Source organism: Lissotriton helveticus, chromosome 3_1, assembly GCF_964261635.1.
Source record: "Lissotriton helveticus chromosome 3_1, aLisHel1.1, whole genome shotgun sequence".
Classification (NCBI taxonomy): Eukaryota; Metazoa; Chordata; class Amphibia; order Caudata; family Salamandridae; genus Lissotriton; species Lissotriton helveticus.
In genome coordinates this window covers 993,862,959-993,877,162 of record NC_136061.1, presented here as the reverse complement: position 1 = coordinate 993,877,162, position 14,204 = coordinate 993,862,959, and the positions used below count along the sequence as shown (strand labels likewise).

Below are 14,204 nucleotides of genomic sequence, written 5' to 3'. Positions count from 1 at the left end.
CGCACTGGGTGACACCATCGCATGGGGTGACACCATTACGCTGTTTTCAGGTTTTTGTATCTCCTGTGTTGTTTTTCGCTCCATATCGGGCCCTGAATTCCCCCCCTCCCCCGATCCCTTTTTTGACCGCTTGAAGATCCCGCCCTGAACGTCTTTCATTAACTCCCGGGGCCGCCGAATTGGCGTCATCACGCCAATATAGCGTTTACTTGAAAAGACCATCCTTTTCCGGCATATCGCTCTAGCCGTCTGACGCCGGGACAGCGTTTCTTCTGCCACACCTTTTCGTCACGAATACGGTTAAGTGCTGCTGGTCTTTTCCAATGTATATTGTCTTGCTGTTGAGCCTTTTGAGCATTCCTCCCCAGATAGTTTATTTCCGCATTTCCTTCTTTAAACTGGATGCCTCGTATATCCTTGCACGGAGGACACCCCTTTAGCACCCGCTAGCCCTGCACCATGGCATGCTCCCCTGCGGATTCACCCCCACTTCAATCCTAAAGTGAACGCAACATCCGAAAACTCTGTTGCCTTCTGTAATTATTTTCATGTCTGCACACCTAGCTGTCATTTCTTTTCCGACCTTAAATAGTTCCTTGCCCTTGGATGTATTATATATTATCTGGTTAAAGTACTTTTTCTTTCTTGTTCTGTTGCACCCTTTCTTTTGCATGCAGCAAAACTTTCGCCAACCAATATTGTCTGGTTGTGCTGATTATTTAAAATATAGTTTTTTCGTCATTTACCAGACCCCATTGAGTTTCTGGCTATCTTCATATCTTTTCGCCTTGGTATCCAGCTGAGCCCTGTTTTTGCTTTCATTATTTCCAACAGACATCCTCATGGTGTTTATTGTTTTGATCTGTATTTTTGACTCTCCACATTTGTGTCAGTGTACAGTGCTCAGGTACTATGCTTCACTGCCAGATTTTCTTCTTACCTCCTATGGAGAGCACATTACAGCCACCAGCGCGCTGTACACACTGTCACAGGGTCCCAGGAAGTTGCCCTGACTAGGCCTCAGAAGGACGCTTTGCCAATGTTACATTTCACAAGTGGATTTCTTCATGTCAGCCCCTTGACGCCTGCCCACCCTGGACTCGGAATACCTCTAGCATGCTTGACAGACGACTAATACGCAGAACAAGCTGGTCATTCCTGAGGTGAGACTCTGAGAGCAGAGTGAGCAGCAAGGCAAACGCCTTACTCAGAATTATAATACGAACTAAGTTTGACTTTTAGTAAATAAGTTTCTCCTGTGTTTATATCCAATTATCCATTGCAAGGCGCACTATGTTTTTTGGTCACGTTTTCTCTGCAAGACCCCCATTTTAGACGTTTTCTGCCCCCATCCTGACCAGCCTCCACCCCACCCCCCTCCCACGCCACGTCCCTGCTCTGCTCGAAGGTGAGGGTGAGTGTGTCTTCTGTGTCTATTTAAACTTTTCCACTCAGTGTTGCGTGCACGAATTCAAAGCGCATTTCTTGAGTTTATTTCAGTCACTTTGAGAAGAGCCAAAAACTGTGAGGGAGAAACCATCGGGGTGGGGGGGTAGAAGGTGATGAGGAAAGGGTTAAAAGAGCAGCAGGCAGGGGACGGGGTGCAGGCGGAGGGGGTGGATGGTGCAGGCAGAGAGGGAGATGGTGCAGGGAGAGATGGTGCAGGCAGAGAGGGAGATGGTGCAGGCAGAGGGAGAGATGGTGCGGGCAGGGGGTGAGATGGTGCAGGCAGGGGGTGACATGGTGCAGGCAGGGGGTGACATGGTGCAGGCAGGGGGTGAGATGGTGCAGGCGGAGGGGAGATGGTGCAGGCAGAGGGTGAGATGGTGCAGGCAGGGGGGAGATGGTTCAGGCGGAGGGGAGATGGTGCAGGCGGAGGGGAGATGGTGCAGGCGGAGGGGAGATGGTGCAGGCGGAGGGGAGATGGTGCAGACAGAGGGAGAGATGGTGCAGGCAGAGGGGAAATGGTGCAGGCAGAGGGAGAGATGGTGCAGGCAGAGGGAGAGATGGTGCAGGCAGAGGGAGAGATGGTGCAGGCAGAGGGAGAGATGGTGCAGGCAGGGGGGAGAAGGTGCAGGCAGGGGGGAGATGGTGCAGGCGGAGGGGAGATGGTGCAGGCGGAGGGGAGATGGTGCAGACAGAGGGAGAGATGGTGCAGGCAGAGGGGAAATGGTGCAGGCAGAGGGAGAGATGGTGCAGACAGAGGGAGAGATGGTGCAGGCAGAGGGAGAGATGGTGCAGGCAGAGGGAGAGATGGTGCGAGAGATGGTGCAGGCAGAAGGAGAGATGGTGTAGGCGGAGGGAGAGATGGTGCAGGCGGAGGGGGAGATGATGCAGGCGGAGGGGAAATGGTGCAGGCAGAGGGAGAGATCTTGCAGGCAGGGGGAGAGATGGTGCAGGCGGAGGGGAGATGGTGCATACAGAGGGAGAGATGGTGCAGGCAGAGGGGAAATGGTGCAGGCAGAGGGAGAGATGGTGTAGGCAGAGGGAGAGATGGTGCAGGCAGAGGGAGAGATGGTACAGGCAGAGGGAGAGATGGTACGAGAGATGGTGCAGGCAGAGGGAGAGACGGTGTAGGCGGAGGGAGAGATGGTGCAGATGGAGGGGAAATGGTGCAGGCAGAGGGAGACATCTTGCAGGCAGGGGGTGAGATGGTGTAGGCAGGGGGTGAGATGGTGCAGGCGGAAGGGAGATGGTGCAGGCAGAGGGGAGATGGTGCAGGCGGAGGGGAGATGGTGCAGGCAGAGGGGAGTTGGTGCAGGCGGAGGGGAGATGGTGCAGGCGGAGGGGAGATGGTGCAGGCGGAGGGGAGATGGTGCAGGCAGAGGGAGAGATGGTGCAGGCAGAGGGAGAGATGGTGCAGGCAGAGGGAGAGATGGTGCAGGCAGAGGGGGAGATGGTGCAGGCAGAGGGGGAGATGGTGCAGGCAGAGGGAGAGTGCAGGCAGAGGGGGAGATGGTGCAGGCAGAGGGAGAGATGGTGCAGGCAGAGGGAGAGATGGTGCAGGCGGAGGGGAGTTGGTGTGGACAGAGGGAGAGATTGTGCAGGCAGAGGGGTGATGGTGTAGGCAGAGGGTGTGATGGTCCATGCTGTAAGTCGTGAGGGGGTGACACCATGAGTTACCCGCACCGGGTGACACCAACCCTAGTGACGCCACTGCCTAAATATCTCTCGGCACCCAAACCTTCTGAATGCATGCTCATAAAATGCTCTAACTGCAGGTGAGCGAGGGCGGATTAAAGGGCAGCAAGGTTGAGTCCATATGTCTGTGAGTGTTTTATTGTTGATGAGGGTGGGTAATCAGTGCATCCGGACATGTCTCCCAGTCTTGACCTATTTAGTTCCGGACAGAAGTGCATACACTGCATCAGATTTAGGAAAAATGTCTGCAGTTCTTCCTCCACGTTTTCCACCTTTCTAAGCTGAATGGAGAGAGGGTTTTCTGAGGCCGCAGCTGCGCTGACACCACATTACAAATATTGAAATGTATTGCTTAAGCAAGGAAGCATTGAGAGGAGGCTGACAACATGCAGACTCAGCCAGCCTTGTAGAATAACAGCTTTCTTTGCTTCAAGAAGAGAGCTGGCCCTTTTGTGGGCTCAAGAAACAAGCTGGAGACCCTACACCGCACGTATCCACCATGCCCATATTTACTTTTAATGATCTCGAACCGTCAATCAGTGAAATAGATTCCTTTAGCTCAAGTGAACAATACTGAGACAATCTTGTTGATCTGGGGCAGAAGAGAGGAGAAAGAGGACAAAGAAGAAAGTAAACATGGATGGTAGATAACGTGTTTCAAGTTTTCGACTGACCCAACGCTTTGAGAGCTGGCAAGCTTCAATCCACTTTTAATATTTCTTGGGTCAATAAAATGTGTCCCATTGTTTAGGGAAATGTTCTGCTTATTTTACAAGTGCCAAGTGATAATTATGGAGCAGCCGAGGATGTTGTTCATGCCACGTAAGCAACAAATTTGGCATAATTATTTTCCCATCTCGCCCTCCCATATGCCTTATTTCCTTGCTTACTTTTCCCTTCCTCCCTGTGAAAACCCCTTCAGTGCTACGTAGATGTGTGGAGTAGAAAGATATACAAAAAAGAAATATGACATGGCATGGTCCTACCACTCAAGAACAGCAGTAAGGCAGGCAATCGCCCTAAACAGCATAGACACTTCCTTGGTGTTTAACAACCAATAAACCTTCAATTGAGGCAAATATTTCACGTTGGTTCATGTGAGGTCTGAATTATTCAGGTACCCCTGGCATTATATTTTCAGTTTGTATTTCGGTAATTGTAATTTTAAGTGCCAATCAGAAACTTAGCTTCAGAATATGCAGGCAGGCTAAAAAAGCACAGTAATTAAGCATCTCACATTTGACAAGAAAGAAACTGACAACGATGTGAGTAACTCAATCACTCCTGTATATCTCACACTCCTAAAAATAACAGCATGTAAAAGCATGCGGCCCTGAGTGGCAGCATGCAACAAGTGCTAACACTCCTTCTCACTACACTGTGAATCCAAAACACCTCTGCCAAACTTGTGCTTCATTTCCATTCCAGAGACGACATTATCCAGCACTTCAGGGGATCTCCACTAACATATGTAGCTCTTTCGAGATCATCCTCACAATCCACTGAGCAACTCATGGTGCAGGCCCAACTCTTCCTCAAAGCAAGCTTCGCACACACCATCTTAGAAACAACCTTATCTCAACACTGTCACCTCTTCTGATTTTCCTGTATTACAAAACTTCACGCATGACATGCCCTGGTCAGCAAACTCTGGGACTCTCTCCAAGCCCACAAAAGAACATTCTAAATCAGATGGACTTCTGAAGAAAATTACGACATACCTACTCTCCCTTTTGTATGAACATCTCCTCGCCACCAAAGAAGGCACCATGGAAACACTAAAGACTGGCAAAGGACCCCCTTGGCTCAAAGAGGGTCATGTACCAAAAAACCAGACCCATAGAGGCCACCGAGGGACGAATATATTAATAAAGCTGCCAGTATGCAGTACAAACTTCACAGTAACAGGACTGGAGCACCTCCATGGGTCTCACACACACCATCCAATGCTTCCCACAAAGGTCAGACTATAAACACAGTCTTTCAGTCAAGCATACAACCCTGGCTGGGGCGAACCTGAAAAGGGCTACACAGTGCTGCGGGTGAAACCGGTGGTAGCAAAGTGCTACATAAATGCCAAATATAAAACAATTCAATATATGACTGAGCCAGTGCTTCATTATCTGGTCACTGTGGTCACACCATTCCAGGTAACATCTCAATTGCGGTGGTTTCCTGCCTTAAACCCTCCTTTGCCTTATGACTGGCCACTCATGCTGCGAGTTTTCGCCCTGGTTTAGCACTTTCCTGTTAGAGGCAGACTCCATCACTGTCATGCGAGGAGAGCAGAGTCACTTGCCTGCTGGGAGAGTGAAGCTTTTGCATTGGAGGAGGCCTTTGGATAAAATAATCACATAATACGAAATCTAGACGTACCACACCGCAAGGTCACCACGGACAACATTATTTGAATGAGTCTGAAACCTAGGCTCCTGGCTAAATCCCCGCAAATATAATCTGCACTGGATTTGAGTTTCATTATATTCTTTTGATTTGTGGTTCTGGTACGTTTGGTATTTTATTTGCACGCGAAGAAGAGACCGGTAACTATATATGCATTTAAAAATAGATTAAACGTTTTCCCAGTGGTGTACAATCCACTAAACCTGGTATTAAAATATAATATATCTTCAGCCTCCATAATGCACACGATCCAAGTGTTTTGCAGCATTTCCACGCCGCATACATAAATAAAGGGCAGGTTTAGGTTAATCCTCTACCTGCATTTTAATAAGTTTGCACAAAGAGCTAGTATATTACAGAGAAGGGTCAGGCGCTGTGTACGTTAAACTGTGTAATGCACTGTATGGGTCCTGGTGAAGCAGTGAATGCTTTTCTTATGTGGCTTCTTCTGCTCTGCATCCGGCAAGCAGAAGCAGGGACCAGGAGCTCAGAAAATCTCAAATGTTAACAACTGCAAAGTGTTCTCTGGATTTTGAATGTGCAATTTGTTACTCTGTGACTCTGTTTTTTTGTTTTGTGCCATCTGTTTGAATTCTACCTCTGTTAGTGTTTCACTTCATACCCTGGCCATCACATTTATCACCTGCAATAGTTCACTAGATACAAAATTAAAAAATAAAAACGAATTGAAAATTAACGAAAGGAAAAGTGAGCACTGAAGTTTGTCAATACTTATTAGCAATGACATTCTGCAAAGTAGAGTCACTATTTAGCCTAATGTGCAACTACTGCCTTTTCTCTGAACCTACCGTTATCTCCTGTGAATTAAATAAGCAAGATAGTTCATGAGCATCTTCTTATGTAGGACCATTATTTTAATATGCAGTACTGTCTTTGTGGCATGGCATTAGGCCCAGTATTTAATCTGTGAAAATAGCCGTATACAGTCATTTTTGAGGACTGTGACTTATTTTCACCATCAGACCATGAACCCAGGGCTTTAAGTGGGAAAAAATAACTGGGGGTGCTCTAAAAGGGGCGTGGTAAATCTCTTAAAGGGGTGTGGCCTATCCAAGTAGGGGGCGTGGTCTAAATCAAGATACCTAGCACTGCTGCTCACGGGATCCCTTGAATAACTCGGTGACTTTCTCCCAACTAAAACTGTGCAGTTTTTCTGCATGACCTTTCAGGTTGAGAGCCGGGGCTATCAAGGGCAGCCAAGTATAAACATTATTTTTGCACCCGTATCACATCCACACACTCCTTTCACTCTCCCCCCCCCCACTCTTCTCTCTGTGTTTTGTCTTCCTCTCTTTCTGTAGGAATGAAGGTCCTCTACTGTGAGCTTGACCTCTAGAATATTTTCTGGCTGACCCTCTAATCTCCATATTTGGTCATTTGATTGAACCAAAATGGATCAAAAGTCATTTTGGTGACCAGTTTTGTTTTTAGGTTTACGTTTTACGTTTTATACTTGTGAATCACACAAACAGCATCTAACAAATGAAAATACCATTAATATGGAAAAGCCGCCATACAGTAGTGTCTCAGGCGGGCTGACACACACAAGGGGGGTGGGGTTAGAGGGGGGGCTGCCACTGAAGCCCTTTGAGTCCAATGGGTGTTGCACGCCTGGCTGGGGTCCTCTGCCTCTTCAGTTTTTCATTGTGCCAGGCTGGCACCATGTCATGCCGTGACCACTTTTCAGTGAGTAAACTGAGCTCTCACTGCTGTAGCATAGGTTCAGAGATCGCATTCTAGCCCCCTTAGCTGTCCATCTTGAATACAGAAATACTTATAGAGGCTTACAGCCTTTTTGAAAGATCTCCCATATTTTTCTCCGGAATTGACCGGTTGGACTTTAACAGACACAGAGAATTGAACTTTTTGCCTGCAATTCACAGAAAGGACCACTATAACCTCTAGCTCTATGCCCTGATAAACTACTGTTAAGCTTCAATTCTCCAAGCCCAGGTCTTGCTCGTCATAACCCTGGAGTCCCCGGCCTTATAGCCATGTACGGGTACCAAGCATAAATGAGACTTAGTAGTAATCATGGAAAGTGGAGAACACGGGGCACTTTTATTGTAACACGAAGGGTAGCCTTGCATGGGAGCGAGTTATAGGAAGAGCATTTTTATTTTGTTATTCTTGGGCTTGCTTAGGCAATCCTGCCTCCCACAGTAGGCAATAATTCACTCTGTTATGGCTGCGGGCAGAGGTGGCAGTGTGGGGCTGCAGTTAAAGCCGGTTCTGAAGTATAGTTTCTTCCAGATAGCTTACCCCCCTGGGGTTACGGGAGGCTTGCCCTCAGCTGCACTTTACCCCTTTAGATCCTGCATCCAGAACCTTGGTGCTCTCCAGCTGCTCTTTACCCCCACACTTTACTCTCGACCACCTCAGTGCCCGTGGGCAGAGCTCAGAGGCCACCTGAATGCTCTGGACCCTGATATGAGCTGAGAGCAGATACCTCTATCTACCCTTTACCCAGCTGAAATCCCCTGGCAGCACTCTGTGACCTCATGCCCAAGCAGTGGCGGCTGGTCCATAGGGGCGCCGGGGCGGTGCCCTACTTGGCAGAATCAACGTGACAGTACACATCAGAAAAACTGCTCCGGCCTGTGCTTCAGCGTTTGACCATGTCTCGTGCACGCACTTGAGGCTGTGAACTTCACAGTCTCAAGTGCGCGCATGAGTCATGGTGAAACGCACAGCGCAGTCAGGCACGCAGGCGAGAGCAGCAGGAGTCCAGCAGAGTCCGACTGCGCAAGTGAGCTGAGGGCGGATTCGTTTCCGCACCGCCACTCCATTGACATTACACTAGGTATGCTGCGCATGCCTAGTGCAATGCAGGAGTTAAAGATAGGATCCTGTTGGGCGGTGACGTGCATTCGCCCGATGCCCAGTCAAATGGCAGGATCTAGCTGGACTTAGCGCCCCCAGTCGCATCCTGTTTCAGGATTTGCCAACGTCTGTGACTCGGAGACGTGATGGGACGCGGGACCGGCGGAAGAGATGCCTCATCCTGTAAGTTTAAAACGTATTGTTTTTTATTTCATTTTAATTAAATGCACCCCCTCCCTCCCCGCGCGTAGGATTTGACTTTCCAAATTCACTGACAGGGTTTCCATTAGCGTTACAGCTGGCCAGTGAGGAAGAATGTGAGTGAGCACCCCTGATGGAGGGAGACCGAAGAAGGGTCTGAATGATGAGGGCAGCGCACGGGAGGAACAGGGGTGAGCGCCTGCAGAATACATAACACCCATGAAAAATACGCTCAGTGTGAGATTTTCGCAGCAGATGTACCGGCAGAAGCATTTTCAGGACTCTCACTGTAAACAGGAGAGAAGTGTCCGACGCGAGTTGAAAGTCCTCCCCTGACACTCGGGCAAGCTGACGAGGGAGATTTTGAAGTAAAATGGGAAAGTGTTATTTGCAAGTTAGCTAATTGATATTTCAGGAAGGGATTAGCTTAAATGTGAATTATATACACTTTGGTTAAAACGTCGAGCGCACGGTGTATATATATGCAAGTTGCTTTTCCTTCTCGCCCCCCAACAACCCCCCCTTTCATTGACTACTGCTCAGCCAAAGTGCCTCACTAGTGTCTGTAAAACAGGAAGTGCACATCTCAGGACTATGCCCACTTTAAGTAGTGCATCAGCCATCGAACCTAACTACCGCCACGACCCACCCCAGAGTGAAGTGTAATCCAAGAGCCGGTTCCAGACAGCACCGGGCATCGGGCAGCTGTCAGTGGCACCCTCCCCGCCCCTGCACATGCCCTGACACTAGTCTGTAATGTCACGTGGCTTGTAATCAAAAGGAGCTGCATGCTTGTACCCCATGTGCTCCTTCGGCAGTGCCAATTCGCAGGGTTTCAAAACTCCAGGTGACAAGGCCCCCTTGTTTCTTGCCCATGTGCAGGCGCAGATGTATGCAATAGACCCAACTAAAGACTAGGGGCCTTATTTATGAAGGCCTTGCGCCGCCGGTGCGTCACTTTTTCCCATGTTAAAAGTGACGCAGTGGTGGCGCAAGGTCTTCATAAATAAGGCCCTAGGAATAAAATTAACTGCAGAAATAAGGTGTGTAACTTAATATACATGCGCTTGCAGACAAAGCTCCTTAAAAATAAATATTCACCCTGGCCACAGTAGTTTGCAGCCTCAGCACTCCCCGTACTACGACTCCCTCCCCCCCCCCACCCCACCTCCCCCAAACCCTCTTTTGGCGCTTGCTCGCCACCGGCGACAGGACTCATCACAAACTTTTACGCCCCACCACTTTCAAATGTCACCAGCCACCACTGTGCCCAAGGAGTAGGCACCCTCTGGCTGTTCTTTGCCTCCCTCTCCAAGCTCCGTGGCATTCTGTATGGATAGCTCTCGGTTCCAGTCCAGCCTTCAGACACCGACCTTACTGTTGAGAAAGTGCAAATAACGAGAAAGGAGCAGCTGATACGAGTCAGCCTTGAACACCTCAGACAGACCAAGATAACCGCGCGCTGGAGCCAGTGACGGGAGGGGGCGTGCACGTGCAGTCAGTCAATGGGAAGGCGTCTGCACTGAACACAGGCTGCGGACATGCAGACATGCCAACCCTCCCGATTCAGGCGTGAGACTACCGATTTCAGGGCTAGTCTCCCGCCTCCCGATTCCTGCAAGCAAAAACCCGATTCCTCAGGGTTTCAGCTGCAGGGCTTGGTACTGTGTAAAGTGCCAATGTTTCCAGCAATAGTCAGAATGACCATGCAGGGTCTCGAGGAGGGGTGAAAACCCAACAAAGCGTCATTAAAAAGGGAATGGTCTTTTAAAGACCCGTGAAGTAGGGGGGGCGGCTGTGTGTACAGGAAGCTGTTACAGCCCGGGCTGTCGCAGGGGGGGGGGGGGCATGCTCTGCCAGCAACCTGCCAGGCCAGTGCCCAACATTTGCATCACCCTCTCTACCTGCCATTATGCTCCATGTGCTTCGGAAATGTAAAAAAAAAACGTGCATTTGTGTTTCAGATGTCCGATCCTGCAGCAGCCACTTCCAAAGCCCATACATGACAGTAACCCGATTCAAGGCCCCATTCTCCCGATTTTTTTTAATCTCCCACTTTACTCTTCTGAAATGTTGGCATGTATGGACATGCTCTGCCTGGGCACAGTCAGGGCTTTAAGTGGGCTGAGTCTGAGCACTGGCAGTTGTTTTTGAGGCCCACGAAACGGGTCTGAAAAAAAAATGAAGAAAGTATTAACTTTACCAGCCGTGAAAATAGAGCCCGATAGAGACCCGTTTCGAGGGTCCCAAAAAAAAACTGCCGGTGCTCAGACCCGGACAGACCCGGCCCACTTAAAGCCCTGCATGAACCAGAGCAAGAGAAGCAAGACACGAGAAGGAGAAAGAAGGAGGAAGAGAAAGTCAAGAAAACAGTGACACAGGGAAAGAGCATGGATGAAAAAGAACCCGCAAGAGCTGGGACATTCACTGGGCATGTTTACCACATATCATGGTTTTAGATAGCTTCCTGAATGCTTCAATGACAGCATTCATTGCATATGTTCACTCCAATGGTGTCACGCCAAGTATCGAATCACATATATTCCTGATGTATGTATGTCTGTTTGTGATATTTGTATAGTACAAAGCCAGCCGAAAGGCAATAGAGAGGTGTACAGTTAGCCACCTCATTGATAATTATCATTCTTTATAATTCTTTGTTATTTCTATTTAGGAAAATACCCTCCATATTTGTGTATCCCAATGTAAAATATTGCTCAGTAGCTTATATATTAATTCAGGAAGTCAATCTGGCTATTAATAGAGCATGCACCCTATGGTCAACTGGCTCTTGAGAACCTTGTTTTGCCTTACTTAAAAGTTATTCTGCTGCCAATAACTCCAAATTATGTTGTTGCAATATCTCTTATCACTGTGCTGGCTTCAATAAACCTACATTAAAAGGGGTTAGGTTTATTATTATCATGCTAAAAATAAACTTTAAAAAATCCACAATTGGATTTAGAGGCTTTGACAGTCTTTACCGAGGGACATAAAACACTCCACATGCTATATCGGACCATATTGCCCAAGACTGGAAAAGACCTATTCAAATATGTCATGCACAGCCCCAACCAACTGGCACCTACTGGTGGCCTCTTCTCACCTAAAATGAGCCCCACCAGCAAACCATGCAAGCAAATCACACAGGTGTATTCCTTTCATTCAAGTTTAAACACAGATCTTACAAATCAAGGGGCTGATTACGAGTTTGGCACAGTTGCGCCAGCTCACCGTTGGCACAGCTATGCCAAAGCCGCACTCGGATTGCCGGCCGTATGACGAGTTGAACTCATGCACAGCGGGCGATACTTTGCCTTTCCCATGGCAGTGCCTGAAAAACAGGCACCGCAATGGGAACTGTAAAAATGTTCCAGCACAGCATGGACGGTGACGTCCAAGCCGTGCTGGAACTCTAGGGGTATACAGACAGGGGGCACATGTCATGCCCCCTGAATGTATCCTCAAAGCAGAGACACTATGGGGGATCTTTAGGGCCTCCTTTGTTCCACCACTGCCAGCCTTTTCATGGCGAGGAAAGTGCCATGAAACTGCTGGCGGTGGTGGAACTTGTCATTTGCTCATGGGGACTGTACCAGGCCAGCTGAGCATCTTACATTGTGGTGCAGCTGTGCCACCGCCAGGCAACAACTGTTCCCTGGTGCAGCCGGAGGTCCTCTGCCGCAACGACTTTTAAAGTCATAATGCGTCGGACAGTGTACGCCACAATGAGTGACCTGGAATCCTGCCTTTGGCCTGCTGATCGGATGGTATCTGGTATCACAAACTATATTTGGGGTTCCGACGCCAAGCGATGCCCAGAGGTGGTCGTAGGTAACATGTTTGCAGGATTGAGGATGTGTGAGCTGGGAGCCTGCTGGATTGCCACCGACCAGCTGAAGGCTGTGCTTTATGACCAAGGGCAGTGCCGAAGTTCTGATTATCCTCTTCATTCCATTTTTGCAAGATTGCGTCAGTAGCTGGGTCCTACCGACAGGAGAAACCACTATTAAAAATCACTAGAAGTCAAATAATCAATGATTAAAAACTGAAGGAAGGTTACCCCTCCATCATAAAAGACCAAAAACCTCATTATGAGCACCTAGGTAAAGATGGACGCAAAAACCTCCACATAAACTAGTAATTCAGCATGGTATAGAGCTGGTGCTTTTATATCAAGCCGTAAACAATGAAGAACAACCTCTAAAAACTTTTTTGTGCAAACTTTTTGCTTGTGGGATTACCCTAAAAAAATTTTTCCAGGGATAACTGGAGGAAATTTACAAAACAGTACTAATTATTAAATAAACGTACAGTGAACTTTCCTCACAGTGAGGCTCAAATGGATATTATTATTAGGAAAAGACTTAGCTGAGGCCCATTTGAATCCAGTTTCTGAATCTGCAGGTTTCTCTCTCCAGGGTAAAATCCTACCAGTCAGTGATGGGATGCACAGGTGCGTGCTTTCAAAGGTATCCAATGGTGCAGTAGGACTGGGAGGCCCAAGGGTGCATCATGCCCACATCTCGTTACAATGAGTGAAAACCTTCTCGGTGACCTGAAGCAGCATAGGTGTGGTACATGATCAACGCGAATCATTAGTGTCACACTAACTGATGGGTCCCTCCTTAGAATGTGATGCTCTTGAGTCTACTGCTGTATTTCACAGATATGCTCTGCCCCAGTGCAGAATGAGGGTCCTAGAAGGGTTGGCGGGTCTAAAGATACTAACATGCAGTTTGTTATGGGTTAATTGGAGCAGCCACATCTGTTCAATAGACACGATCAGTGAATTCACCCTAGGTCCCTCTAATTGGTTGGGCGTCCCCCTGCGCCTCAGCAGCTGCGTTAGGTTCCTGAAGGGAATAAATATATAACTAGCTGGAACATCATGGCCGGGTGTATACTAGCTCATGGGCTTGTTCCTGGCTGAGATGTCCTTCTTAGACTGACCAATGATATTCCACAAGAATATCCTCTACAGAATATTGTGGAGACAAAAAATTGTGGCAAAAATATTGGGGACCAAAATATTGTGAAGGTAAGTTTATGTATGTGAACATATGTTCAAGGTATATATATATATATGTGGAGTTAATAATAGTAACTATGCATGTACCTATATCCATTCTCCATATTTAAATCCTCTACATTTGTTTACATGATATTTTGGTCCCACTGAATTTTTTGCCCTCGTTGTTCTGGTCTACCGTTTGGAAACACTGAAATCAAATTGCCATTATTGTCCCAACTGTATCTTTATTTATTCAGAGGTGAAAGCTCATTAGCACAGATGAAGACGACTCACTCTCTGCTTCCAAGCTGAGTGGTCGCTCCCCTGCTGCTGAGGTATCGTTTGTGCAGCGCTTACGCTCTAACCTGGTCTGCGATTATAATTACTGCCTGCTGTGTGCCCTCATTACCGCTGCGTGCTGGAACTGCCGCTTTGCCCATTTAATTGCTGAATTTACCGATTTGCCCATTTACAGTGCGATATTGCTAGCGTGACTCTGTTGCATATTGTGTTTTCATCTCGCCGCTTTATCTCATTAGCATTTTGCTCCGTAGCGTGACACTATTGTAATATTTGCGTTTCCCCCCTAGCGCTCCTGCCG

The 14,204-nt window shown here is 48.1% G+C and overlaps 1 protein-coding gene across 2 annotated transcripts in view; it reads right to left on the bottom strand.

Moving 5' to 3' along the window:
* Window positions 1–14,204, bottom strand: part of ZNF385B (zinc finger protein 385B) — a 1,180,505-nt gene that overhangs the window by 900,699 nt on the left and 265,602 nt on the right. The window lies entirely within an intron of this gene.